Source organism: Lepidochelys kempii, chromosome 10 (genome assembly GCF_965140285.1).
Source record: "Lepidochelys kempii isolate rLepKem1 chromosome 10, rLepKem1.hap1, whole genome shotgun sequence".
NCBI classification, from domain to species: Eukaryota; Metazoa; Chordata; order Testudines; family Cheloniidae; genus Lepidochelys; species Lepidochelys kempii.
Genome location: NC_136389.1, coordinates 57,666,533 through 57,681,718, shown reverse-complemented (window position 1 = coordinate 57,681,718; position 15,186 = coordinate 57,666,533).

Below are 15,186 nucleotides of genomic sequence, written 5' to 3'. Positions count from 1 at the left end.
TGTTGCTCTCACAGTGAAGCAGTATAAAAGCGAGTCCCGATTGTACACTGGGGAATGTCACAGTCATTGTTTCCCTTTGTTCTCAGAGGGGCTTTTCCAGATGGGATTCAGAAAACTTGGTCTGGACCCTTGTTGGGATTGAACCCCCATATACTCTCATGTAACTGCCTAAGTAGGACCTCCCCTTCAGACACAATTGGGATGTCAGTTGAGTTGCACCCATTTACCCCAGGGCCGTATTTAGCCCTGTGTCTTGGTGAAGGAATAGCTTAGCTAGAAGTTTCAGAGAACATTTTCCCCACTATGAACAGGAGGCAGACAGGTCCTAATTAAAGGCTTAGATGCATTTTTTCTTCTGAATTATGCAGAAATGTGGATAGGTTTCCCAATTGCTCTGACACCTGAATTTTGTATATAAATATAAGTAGACAGGTGGGCCACAGTTAGCAGTTGAACGTGCAGTTAAATAGTTGACTTCCAGCTGTCAGAGATGTCACATCCTGAATGAAAGTGCGTATGCTGAAAGGAGATGGACTATGTTGTAGGTTTGTATATGCAGGCCAGTTGTGTTCTGTTTTTCTAATGAGTGATTTTATCCTCCAGGTACTGGTGGTCATGGTTTGTCTAATGCTACATTCTTCAGCAAATACACGCAACTTCAGCATAGACAAAATCTGGATTGGTCCCAACACTAGGAAAAGTGCAAGGATAATACATGGATGAAGTAAGGATGAATTATTCAAGCTTTAATGCAAGGAAACTGTGAGAACATTCTTTCATATTCTGTATATGATTCTTGCATCAGGCATATGTGACCCTTACATGTCAAAGCTATTACAGACCTAAATTTAGATCTTTCTTTCCATGGACTATAGATACTCATGCACATTGCTCTGTCCTTTCTGCCTTCCTGCCATGACCATGGGGTTCAGGTTCACAGACAGCATTCAGAATACCATCAGATTCACATTCCTAGGTGCTACCGATATAAGCAATTAGACCAGGGTGAATATCACCAAAGTTGTTAGAAAATAGTCTCTAAAGGCAATGTGGGCCAGCATATAAGGCATTGCACTGGGAATCAGGAAACCCAAGTTCCACTCCTGGGTTAGACACTAACCTGCTGTGAAGTAACTTGTGTAAGTTCATATTCCTTTGTGTCATTGTTTCCTCTCTCATCTTGTGTCTATTCAGATTATCCTTTTTGGGGGGCAGGGACTGTCTATAATTTTGTACATTGTACACAGCACTATGACTTGTGATTGCCTACTACAATGGGGCTCTGATCTTGGTTGAGGCCCCAAAGCACTATTATAATACAAACAATATTAAATACTTATTTGATTATGTGAGTATTTTCTGGTTTTATTCCCCCATTTGCTTCTCCTTTCAGTTAATATTTCAGCAAACGAGTTTACTGGCAGGAATGTTCATGGTAGCAGCACACTTAACATATTGGAGAACAATCACGGAATGTCAATTTTATAACCATGAATGAAAGAATTCATACTGGAAATCCGATTCTGAAAGTTATATAAATCCAAGAAGGGAGCAGAATTGTACCAGGTGATCTTTGTTCCATCAAAATCAACAATATAGCCTGAACTTTGAATACCAAACACAAGCAGCTACCTGCTTTTAAACAAAAACAATGAGTCCAGTGGCACCTTAAAGACTAATGGATTTATTTGGGCATAAGCTTTTGTGGGGAAAAGAACCTCACTTCTTCAGATGCATGGGCTGAAGAAGTGGGGGTTTTTATCCATGAAAGATTATGCCCAAATAAATCTGTCAGTCTTTAACGTGCCACCGGACAACTTGCTGTTTTTGTGGATACAGACTAATACGGCTATACCTCTGATACTGCTTTTAAACTATTTACAGAACAAGAATTATTTGCCTGAACTATTTGGTAAATACTTTCAAAAATCAAATACATTTAAGAAACCATTAAGTTGTCTGCAGTCAGAAAAAGTCTGAATGATCATTCACTACAAATTATTCATCCAGCTCTACCAGGCATCTATTGTGCTAAAATAATTAATTCTGCCAGTATTACAGCCCTTTGCAAGTATAAATTTAACCAATCCTCTCACTGAAGTCAGTGCATATTTTTCGATTTTTTAAAAAAATAAAACACTACAAATACACTGTAAAGGATTCATTCCAAAATGAAGACATTGATGTAGAAATCAAATATTGATGGGTCACGAGGCCTTAAAGTTATGATATATGGAAATTCATTTTCTGTGCATATGACCTTATGATGAAGTAGAAATCAGTAACAATCTGGTTCTGGTTTTTATGTTTACATTTCCTACATTTTATATTTCTGTTCATGTAATCCCCTTCCTGAAGAAAAGTTTCAGCAACAGTTTTGAAATTAGAGGCTGTGGGCCAAATCCTGCTTCCAAATCCACTGAAGGCAATGAGAGTTTGGCCCCGTCTTGCACTCATTAAAGTTTTGGCTTAAATGGAAGCAGCTTTTGGTTCAGACTGATAATCAGTGATGCCATTGGGACCATTTTAAGGTGGACTCTGTTTCCATTTCCGAGGCAGGTATTTTACATACAAAAGATGTATACATGGATTAGCAGATTCCTATTGGCCAGACTGCAATACCTTATTGACTTGGAATAGTACCAACCAGTCTCTCACTGAGATCAGAAGCAAAAGCTTGAATCTAGATAGTGTGGTCAACAATAGTAGTAAACACAGCACAGCATGGGCTTCAGTGCAGGTTCTAAAAGCCTGGTAGTCCCTGGGTCAGTAATCTGCTCGTTAGCCCAATCTGAAGCTTGTGCTTTGCTGTTGTTACCTGGATTCAGACTAGCTCCTGTAGACTAGCCCACACACAGCATGCTGGGTCGATGTACCCTCTGTTCCACAGGACTACTCATAGCATAAGATTCTATTTAGCATCAGCAAGGGTATCACCATCTGGACCCAAAGTAACAGGGGTAACAGTAAGAAAATTAATTTTGGATTTTTCAGATATGTAGCATTCCTGCATTTCAACTAATTCCCTATATGCCACTCATCTCTTTCCCAACCCTCCCTCACATTAAACAGATCATTGGGAATATGAATTACTGGTGAGAGTGATGCATTTCCCATCAGTTACTGGTATAGGTATACATAATAATGTACTCCAGATTTGATGCGTCTCTGTTAACAATCCATTAAATATTACATTCTGAGTTTATGCAAATAATTTACCATTTAGTAGAAGGGGAAATGAGCTATATCATGGATATGTGGAAAACTCCCAGGAGAAGCAAATTACTTGACAGTGTGGAGAAAGATAAGACAAGATAAAAATATCACATTGCAGGAACAGCACCGCTTGCCAAGAAAATAAATAACTGATGTTTCTTTTAAATTTTAGGGTAAGCTGTAATGGTCAGAGATCAAGACACAAACAATTAGACTCTGATTTATAATGCAGGTACATACAGGACCCAAAGCTCCCAACTGCTGTAAAACTATTTATTCAAAATTGCTATTAATTGCATCAGGGTTGTAACTTCCATTTGAATCCTAAGTTAAATTATCTTTAGATACTAGAAAATGCTAAAATGAGTGTGACGGGAAAAGTAGAAACTTTGAGGTGTATACTTCAATAAAATGTTAAATTCTGGAAGCACGTTTAGACTACAGTAAAGAAACAAGAACTCAGGGCTATTTAAAAATGAAATTGGATTAAGAGATTTTTAGGGAGTGAAATCTTTACTTAATTATATTTGTATTTCAATGGGCTTTTGGTGAAGGATCTTCTCTATACTGGTGATTTAAACTCAAGTAATCCTGCACACAATTAAGCTGTGCAGTAAAACTATTTTAAATTTAGATTAAAGTTTTGGATATCAAAATGCTACATACATCCTAATTTAAAATATTCAATTCTCAGGGTACCTGGGACACTTCTACATATTCCAGAGAAAGTTATTTCTGAGACATTTGTTGTGTTGTGTGATGTAACTCAACATGATGCAACTTTGTTTCATGGAAAATATTTTTGCGGAGGTAAAATGGTCAAGATTCGCCTTCTGCTCTTCCCAGGGTCAATATTCCTGCCTTCCAACTGTTTAAGGCAAATGTTTGGCTTATCTGACCATATACAGTTATTAGCAGCACTCAAAAAACTTGTGCCTATACATCTGGCAGGTATTTAAGAGAATATACAGTACACACATTATTGTGGTTCTGCATAGTGTGATTTTTGTTTTGGTAAATACAATACAAATACACAATACAATTTAGCAATCAGGCTAAAGTACTGTGAAATTAAATATTACATTCTAGATAGCACGGTAAGAAAGTATCAGGATCTCACTCCAAATAAACTGACCATGACCACTCTCACTTAATTAACGGTTTGAACCTGCAGTTGTCAGATGAAGATTTCAGAAAAGCAATGCTGAGTCACCAGGAAAGCTGCTGAGTGTGATGTTTTGTTACTAACAATCCAATATGAAAAGAAAAGTGTGTGAAATGGGCATTACAGGTTGATGGGCTGGCAAGAACTCTTCCCGGTACTAAGAACTGTCTACCTAGACACGTCCGACACATTTGCGTGTCAGTGACTGGCACTGATACCAGTTTCTTTTAAGTGCAGCACATAATCCTACCTGTGTGAGCCACTATGCATGGCTAGCTATAAAGCCTAAAAATGGCCAATAATCACCTCATTTGCATTCACTGGATTACATTAAAGCAACTATCGAAACATTGTCTTCACACCCTAGCATGTCCGATATGCCTCTACTCATCTGTGCTCAGATCCTGGTGGATGCACAGTCCCACTAATATTGGATTTTTCCACATTATGTATGATAACTCTTTGCACAGCTACCGAGTGACCACTGAGCACTGGTGCTTTGACTCTGCACACTTCTTCCAGTAGTGCTCAGCAGACAGCAGGATCAAGACCTAAATCCGCATTGGTAAAGGCAGTAGGGGCTGCTCTTGTTTACTGTTTCTTGTTCTGAGGCATTAAATATATAACAATTAACTGGATTTATAACCTACAAATGGGAAGACTCTTCATACTCCCAAGGTGCATAGCAGGTTCAAAGGAAATAGCAAAAGATCAATATATCCCAGAGTCAAGGCATAAAATGCAATCCAGCTGAATTTTCTAATCCCTACATTGCGAAGTTGGGAGAATGGGGGAGGGATTTTAGGATGACAAAGCATCTACTTGTTAGACCAGGGTGAAGATACACCAACCAGCTGGCCTTGCAGATCCGTTTGCCAGCACTGAATCACACAAAAGCAAAACTAATAGAATTAAGAGTTGATTTGATTAACATGTTGGAGTAACATAAGCAGAAGCATGCTGTCATAGATAGAGGTATTAGAAAAGGATAGATGTTGTTGTCTAAACACACCAGAAAACATACAACTTGAAGATAGGGTAGCTGGGCTTCAGATTTCTCTCTCCACATTTTTAGAGAAGCTGAAACCAGATGACCTTTAGGCAGAAGTCTAGAGACTTTCTGTTTCTTTCTCCAGAGAAATCTTGAGCACCCTCGGTTCCCAGGGAATTACATATTACCTGGACTCTTATACCCTAAATAACAAAATGGGGTTTCATTTTGGAATATACGGATTTAGACAATTAACAGAGCTTCAGGCTAAGGTAAACAAATGCTGATAGAACAGACTGCAGAATGCTGGAGAGACCACAGGGGACTGTGAAGGGGAATGGGAGAGGAGAGCCTTCTCTTTGGGAGTTACAGGTATGGTCACTGCCACTGCTTTTTTCATCTCATCTTTGGAGACAGATGGAGATAACAGCAATTAAAGGGCAACCCTGCTCCTAGCTCTTTGGCTGCAGAAGACTTTTTGGTAATGAGTTGGGCAGGGAAGAGGGCTTAGGAGACAAGAATATCCTACACAGCATGGGGCCACCAGTCTTCCCGTGGATTGCCAATAGGCGGAAGTAGCCTCTATATAGCAGCTCCAGGGCCACAGTCAACCTTTCCCCTATCCCCCTGCATAGTGACCCACCCTTATCCAGCCACTCAACCCCTACATATAACTGAGCACGGGTCCTTCTCCTTGCAGCTGGGCCAGTGACAAAAGACCTCTGCTTTCATGGAGGTAGGGGCAGGATTTTCCTTCTAATTATCAAACAGTTTTTTGAAAAGACCCACAGCTTTACACATAATACATCTATGTCTATATTTAGTCTTAATAATAAATGTACTTGGATCTGCAGTAAGGGCCCATCAACCTAAGGCTTGAGGCCGATATTGATTTTTTTCCAGGTGACTTCCTAATAGAAACCTCAAAGCTGAACCCACTTTAAATCAAGCAATAGTTTACTGTACAGTGTTTGCAAGCACTCTGAAATTTAGCTAATAATGACTGTAATTGCAATTAAATAGCCTACCTTTGAATGCCTCTGCAATTTAGCATTTCAAGTGTTCTTCTTGCTTAATGACAAGATGTATATTGGAATTTTTATCAACTACGACTAATTGGACGACCTTAATGAGATTCCATATCACTGCAATCCTAGCATACATATCTTAAGACATAAGATAATTGAACACCTTTGCAAACTGGTGCCTTATTTCAATAAAACAAAAAACCTCCACTTACCTTTCTCTTGGCTGGAGACAATCTTCTCGGGTTCCTGGGAATGGCTGCATATCAGAGCATAGCAGGTTTTCGGGAATCACAGCTGAGTTATGAACTTGGGGGGATCTAAAATAATGCAAATAGAAAGAGAGAAACTCAGAACCATGTGACACGAATCTAGCTCTAACCCTTGCTATTCAAGTATTCAACACATCACTGCCAAGCTATGTACATGCAGGTATTTAAAGATTTACAACTGAATTCCTCAATAACTGACAAAAATGCTGGATTTAAAAATGTGCCTTACACATTTTTGTAACATTGCGTCACTTCAAAATAATTCTTTTTCCATAATACAATCACTGGCTTTTGGAGTTATTTGAACAGCTTCCAAGCTCTTATCTGCAGTTTGTTAGCAATAAAACACTGTAAAATAGATGCTTATTATTGTTATTGTATTTTGAATATTAATTGTAATCAATTCAGTATGAGTGTGTTAGGAGCTCCAAAGGTATCCACTGCAACCTATTTATCATTAGCCTAGAAGTGTTACATTTACCACACCAACTTGACATAACATACATTCAACTGTAATTATTTTGAGCAAGTCCAGATATTCTAACTCTCTCTTTCTGCATTTAATAGTTGGGTGGTTATGGAGAGTCATTGTATCTAACAGGAACATTTCAAAATAATACAGTGGGGCTCCATTTAAGAACCAACAGTATGAGTAATATTTTACAAATAGTGGTATTTTGACATGAAAAACGATGCTAGCTTTTGATAGGTGTGTCATACCTTTTGAAACATATTGAGGCCTTAATTTATCGTTCAACATGGTAAATAAATTATAGTCACTATTGTTGTCAGTGTATTGCAGCTTACATGGCATAAAACCTACTCTGAGTCTCAGCTTTGAAGCATAATTCAGACATTGATGTTACAAGCTTTCAAACAGGTGTAACGTCTGTTAGCTACCATATAAGATTAAAGCACTCTGTATATAATAAATAAGCTCTTTGAAGGATTTGAGAACATAAATACATTTAAAAGGTTGCAGCACTAATGTGCCTGCAGAATTCAGTCAAAGTCAAGGAAATGGCAATAGATAATTCAGAGAAATATAGAAGGGGACTTAAGGTTTCTGCTAGAAAGTTACATTTGATGGAACAATCTCTGTGAAAGCTGATGCAGCTCTGGATCAGTGGTTCAAATATATTTCCTTTGCCTGTTCAAGGTTGATCACTAGCTTTTAAAATGTTAATTTTTATAGTATATTACACAGACCTCAATTAAAAAGTATACTAACACACAACTGATCAGATGGATTTTAAATGATACAATTAAAGTCAGAAAGGGGACATTCATGTGTAAATTATTATTACGTTAACATAGAAATTTATGGGATTGGAAATACAAAGGGTTTTTCTTCTTTAGCTACATAATATTCACTGTTTTAGGCTGTTTATGTCCTGAAATTTAAAAATAGTTGTATTCAAATCACTTAATTGCTTTTCCAATTTGCATCTTAAAAGACTTTGCTTTTCCTTCATTTTAAAATTTTTTGGGAGAGAGAGAGAGAATGCTAACATGGTTAAAATATATCTCACGTTAAAGAAAACATCAAAATGTATAAACCTATGCAGCAGATGGAGCATAACCACATTTCCATCTAACACTGGCATCTTTTCTTGGACAAGCAAGTTTCACTCTGGAAAGGACATCCCAAGTCTTCACAAGCCACTTATGAGAAGTGTTTTCGAGGCCAGTGTTATGACCAAGAGCTCAGTCCTGAAAGTTGCTGAGCATTCCTGCCCCAATCCATCAAAGCTCTTCTGTGTGTTTTACTTTAAGCAAGTGAGCCACCCCATTGAAGCCAGCTGATGCTCACAGTCCATCTGATGTTGGCAGTCGCGGGGCTCTAGACTCCCATTGACCATTACAGACCACTGACCACTCCTCTGCTCCTTGCTGCCAATTTGAGGGCTGAGTCCTGTAAAGCATATTCTTAACGCACATTATTTGCATGCTTAAAGTTAAGCACATGCTTAAGTGCTTTGCTGGATTGGGGTTAGAGTGCTTAGCACTTTATAGGACTGAGCCCTAAATGATAAGCAAGGAACAGAGGAAGCAGTAATGATCAATGGGAGTCTACATCCATGTGACTATCAGCATCAAACACAGCAGTTATGAGCCTGATCCAGTTCCCACTAATGTCAATGTGAAACCTTCCATTGTCTTCAAAAGGCAATGGATCAGACCTTATGAGAGAAGGTTCTATCTGATGTCAAAACATAGGCACAGTATTTGAATCCAAATTTTCTCTGTGAGACACTAAAGAAAATTACTCTGACACTCAAGGCAGTAATATCAGTTTCAGAGGAAAAATAATTTCTAGATAGCATTTGTATTCCAAAGTGAATGGTGCATATTCAGTCCCTATGCAAAAATCTTAATGGAGATTCAAAGGAGACTGCATAGCTAGATATTGTACAAAATAATTCATTGCTGGTGTAGTAGTGTACTGTCAGCAAACCAGTAGAGTGCCTGAACCCACTATTGCTTATTGCTAAAAGCAGTCAAGTCAGCAGGCCATAAAGAGGCCATGCAGCAGGCTTAGCTTAACCAAGGCAGGAGGGGAGGGGGTTTTGGGTGCCACAGAAAGGGCAGTTTCACCCCACGTCCTTCCTGATAAGAATGGTGTTGAAGTTGCTGATACCTGCATTTTAGAAGAGCAGGATGTGCCCTCAGGAATGTTTGTTAGGGCCTCAAGGCTGCAAATTCTGGGGAAAAACCACATCTGGTTAATCAATGATCAGAAGGAAACCTCTTGTTTGACCATTGAAACTGCTTGCTTAACGAGTTTTTTTTTAAGGGACATGTCATTGTGTTACTAACATATAAAAAGGGGAAAAGTTTGAGGCAGTTTGTCTCTTCAGGACTGGTCTCTCTCTCTGGATGCATCTTGTGTTCCCCACTGGCAGATGGACTGCCCCTGTGCCACTCAAGAGCCACACTCAGCTTCAGTAATTATTGAGGGTTCGGGGTGTTTTACTAACCTTTTGCGGATCTGTGTAAGTGCTTGAGACTAAGTAAAGTTTAGCTTTAAGCGAAAGCACTCTTGTATTGTCCTGTTTGTGCCAGCTGTCTATCGGTTGCACAGCCGTGTCTCCCCTGGTTTATTTCCTGACACCACCTCGCACAGAGTAAAAGTTACCAAGAGCTTTGGGTTGAAAGGACCCTGGGTAACGGTATGATGCTAATATTAGCCTATTAGTAACTCATCAGCAGACCTTGAGAAAGTATTATGTGAGGCCCCTTGAAGCATGTATTCACCATGAGCATGAACCAATAAGCCAGCTCCTATGATCAGAGCTAAAGTCTCTCTTTAACTGGAAAGTCACCCCCCTGGGATTCACAATGGGTACCCTCAGGTCCTACAGCAGGAAAGCTACTTCTTGAAATAAAAAGACCCTCTAACCAGCTGACAGTAGTAGAAATCTATATATAATGGGCAATATTTTGTTTGTTTGTTAATTAACATGTGACACAATATCATTCCACAATAAGTCTAAAATGTTCCCACTGCAGAATTACTCTGATTTAAGTACATCACAGGCAGCCTTGAGACAGATGAATCAGCACTTTTTGACCTTAACATACCCCAGACATATTCCTGTGGAGTCCCAGGGCTGATGTGAAGATACTTGTACATTACTAATCACATTCTCATTTTGTTTTCAATTCTATAGCTACCCTTTTATAGCCTGAGTTGCCACTGCCACAGGGACACCTTTTGAGAAATTGTAAGGGGCGACTAATCACAATTAAAATAAAAGAAACTGAATATAGCTGCTATGTATTCTAAAAGAGTGGCTAGTCTTCCTCTAAAAGGGCCCGCAGAAGATTAGTACATTTTTGTTATAAATCTATTTTACTTTTTACACATATATACACTGAAATAAATGTCAAGGAGGTCAGAAGATGCAGAGTGTAAAGCTTCTGCCACAAAAGCATGACAGAATTCAGAGTTAATTTGCCACTTCTAATGCATGAAATTATTATGCCAGGAGTAGTTGACCTTTCCTCTTTGTTCTAGGAAAACTGAGTGGAAAATTAGTTCAATTCACAACACTCCAGCTTAATTTGTAGTATTTATTCATGAAGAACCAGATACGGATACCATGGGAATTTTGCCATTGATTGTGCTGGGACAAGGACTAGGTCTAAAATGAATCCATTCATTAATGCACACTTCCAATAACTGAAAAGGATATATTATATTATATTATAAGCTTCCATTTAGTATGCCAAAAAGTCATACGAAAGGAAAGGCTTTAGTAATACGTAGTTTATTAAGAAAAAAACCAAAACTAAACTAAAAACCTACCACCCACGCGCCAGATTGCAGAGCTCTTTTTCATGTTGCTGAGCTGCAGTGATGTCAATGGGGCAGTTTGATTTAATAATCGCTCACTGACAGCTATGAGTAAGGGTAAAGCTAAATCAGTACAGACTCCCTTACACACTGAGAAGCAGATGTATGTAAGACTAATACTAAGACTATACATCATTTTATCTTCATCTCTGTCTGTAATACACCTTGTAGAGTTTAACAATAATATTACTATTATTAACTGTCTCCTGTTCTTTCAGAAGAATTTTAGAGCTGTCCAAAGCCCTTTCATGTAAACTCTTGCCTAACACAATTTTGAGTATTATTGAAAATAATTACTTTGAACTATGAGGATGATGACAAGGATTATTTCTGGTCAGCATATAAGACCTGCTAGCTTGTACTATAATTGCTTAGTGCTTTCCCATTCAAACTAGTTGAAAAAAAGTTTCAGTGGAAAAGTTTATTGGAAAAAAGGTCCACTGAAAAAAAGACAGCTTTCTTAACTGTAATAGCTGATAGGAAAGGGGACAGTATATAAGAACATAAGAATGGCCATACTGGGTCAGACCAAAGGTCCATCCAGCCCAGTATCCTGTCTACCGACAGTGGCCAATGCCAGGTGCCCCAGAGGGAGTGAACCTAGCAGGTAATGATCTAGTGATCTCTCTCCTGCCATCCATCTCCACTCTCTGACAAACAGAGGCTAGGGACACCATTCCTTACCCATCCTGGCTAATAGCCATTAATGGACTTGGCCTTGATAAATTTATCCAGTTCTCTTTTAAACCCTGTTATAGTCCGAGCCTTCACAACCTCCTCAGGCAAGGAGTTCCACAGGTTGACTGCGCTGTGTGAAGAGGAACTTCCTTTTATTTGTTTTAAACCTGCTACCCATTAATTTCATTTGGTGGCCCCTAGTTCTTATATTATGGGACCAAGTAAATAACTTTTCCTTATTCACTTTCTCCACACCACTCATGATTTTATATATCTCTATCATATCCCCCCTTGGTCTCCTCTTTTCCAAGCTGAAAAGTCCTAGCCTCTTTAATCTCTCCTCATATGGGACCCATTCCAAACCCCTAATCATTTTAGTTGCCCTTTTCTGAACTTTTTCGAATGCGAGTATATCTTTTTTGAGATGAGGGGACCACATCTGTACGCAGTATTCATATAGTTTATATAAGGGCAATAAGATATTCTCAGTCTTATTCTCTCTCTCTTTAATGATTCCTAACATCCCGTTTGCTTTTTTGACTGCCACTGCACACACGTCTTTAGGGAACTATCCATGATGATTCCAAGATCTTTCTCCTGATTAGTTGTAGCTAAATTAGCCCCATTCATATTGTATGTATAGTTGGGGTTATTTTTTCCAATGTGCATTACTTTACATCTATCCATATTAAATTTCATTTGCCATTTTATTGCCCAATCACTTAGTTTTGTGAGATCTTTTTGAAGTTCTTCACAATCTGCTTTGGTCTTAACTATCTTGAGCAGTTTAGTATCGTCTGCACACTTTGCCACCTCACTGTTTACCCCTTTCTCCAGATCATTTATGAAGAGGTTGAATAGGATTGGTCCTAGGACTGACCCTCAGGGAATACCACTAGTTACCCCTCTCCATTCTGAAAATGTACCATTTATTCCTACCCTTTGTTCCCTGTCTTTTAACCAGTTCTCAATCCATGAAAGTATCTTCCCTCTTATCCCATGACAACTTAATTTACATAAGAGCCTTTAGTGAGGGTCCTTGTCAAAGGCTTTCTGGAAATCTAAGTATACTATGTCCACTGGATACCCTTTGTCCACATGTTTGTTGACCCCCCTCAAAGAACTCTAATAGATTAGTAAGACATGATCTCCCTTTAAAGAAACCATGTTGACTTATGCGCAACAATTTATGTTCTTCTATATGTCTGAAAATTTTATTCTTAACTATTGTTTCAACTAATTTGCCCGGTACGGACATTAGACTTATCAGCTGTAATTGCCAGGATCACCTCTAAAGCCCTTCTTAAATATTGGCATTACATTAGCTATCTTCCAGTCATTGGGACAGTAGCTGATTTAAAGGATAGGTTACAAACTATGGTTAATAGTTCCGCAATTTCACATTTGAATTCCTTCAGAACTCTTGAGTGAATGCCATCTGGTCCCGGTGACTCGTTACTGTTAAGTTTCTCAATTAATTCCAAAACCTCCTCTAGTGACTCTTCATTCTGTTTTCAATTCCTCAGATTTGTCACCTACAAAAGACAGCTTAGGTTTGGGAATCTCCTTAACATCCTCAGCCTTGAAGACTGAAGCAAAGAATTCATTTAGTTTCTCTGCAATCACTTTATTGTCTTTAAATGCTCCTTTTGTATCTCGATTGTCCAGGGGCCCCACTGGTTGTTTAGCAGGCTTCCTGCTTCTGATGTACTTTAAAAACATTTTATTATTACCTTTAGAGTTTTTGGCTAGCTGTTCTTCAAACTCCTTTTTGGCTTTTCTTATTACATTTTTTACATTTAATTTGGCAGTGTTTATGCTCCTTTCTATTTACCTCACTAGGATTTGACTTCCACTTTTTAAAAGATGCCTTTTTATCTCTCACTGCTTCTTTTACATGGTGGTTAAGCCACGGTGACTCTTTTTTAGTTCTTTTACTGTGTTTTTTAATTTGGAGTATACATTTAACTTGAGCTTCTATTATGGTGTCTTTGAAAAGTGTCCATGCAGCTTGCAGGGATTTCACTCTAGTCACTGTACCTTTTAATTTCTGTTTAACTAACCTCCTCATTTTTGCATACTTCCCCTTTCTGAAATTAAATGCCACGGTGTTGGGCTGTTGAAGTGTTCTTCCCACCACAGGAATGTTAAATGTTATTATATTATGGTCACTATTTCCAAGCGGCCCTGTTATAGTTACTTCTTGGACCAGATTGTTTCACATTTCAAAACGTGAATGAAGGACAAATGGCAGGATCTATGTAACATGATACGGGTTTGATGATTTATTCATCCACTATGATAAACACTACAGACACACAATTCAATTACCTTTAAATCTTTTCTATTGCATCCAAGATCATAACTTTATATTACACTAGAGATCATAACTTTACATTGCTAATGCCAATTACTAGCAATGGGGCTAATGAAAAAACAGGCAGAGTTTAAAGCACATGGATTTCAGATAAGACATCCACCCAAAGTGCTCTCCTTGTTTAAAACTGTGAGCTAACAGACTACCAGAAATCTGTCTGATAAGATCTCCTCTCCATTTGTTCCATTAAATATTTATGGATATATTTCTAGGAATGCTTTCCTTTTTATGAGGCTAATAAGCACCAACTGCCATAATAAAAACTCTAAAAGAGATATTTTAATGCATATTTTCAAGATATGCAATAAACTACAAATCTCCTCATTCATTTTATTCCTAGTACATATCTAGTAAGCCTGTCTTATTCAGGAGAGCCATAGCTACACAAATGCCTATGTTCGTTGCTAGTTTCAATTTCACAACACTATCCATCGACTACAAGGCTTCTTGCAACATTGTTCCCTGTAATTACAGAACTATGTATTCAAATAGCCAAAATATAGCTATGATAAAGACAATTAAGTTCAGTCCAATGCATTTTTTTACTTGTAGACTATGCAGAGATTGGTAGCAAAATGTGGGAAACACACATTAAGTGTGAGCTTGAGTTGCCAGCTGATGAATACACTCTAATTTTATTAGGCTGCAGTGACTTTCTAACTAAAAATTGATAGATATGGCATGTGGAATTACTGCTTCATACTGACTGGTCACTAGACGGCTTGGGAGCAGAGCTGGTTGAAAGTCAGAATTTCCATTGCATGGGAAACTCCAAAATCCTAAATAAATGTGTGTTGAGTTTCAGCCTGAAAAGTAGAATTTTCAAAATTTCCCAGGAAGGAAAATCCAGAGAAATTTCATTTAGAAATAATCAGAATGCTCTATTCCAAAATTTTCAAAATAAAGTTTATCCTGGGAGCCCAAGCTCCAAGGATCCTAGTTCAGCTGTAATTTTCAGGGCTTTTGGGCACCCAGTTCCGCGTAAGTGCTTATGGCCCTTAAAACATACACATCATCTAAATCTCAATCAAAAGCCAATCTCCAGGCTCTGTGGCTAGGAGCCTGGAAGACCTAAGAGCCCTGGCTTGACCTGGGAATCCCA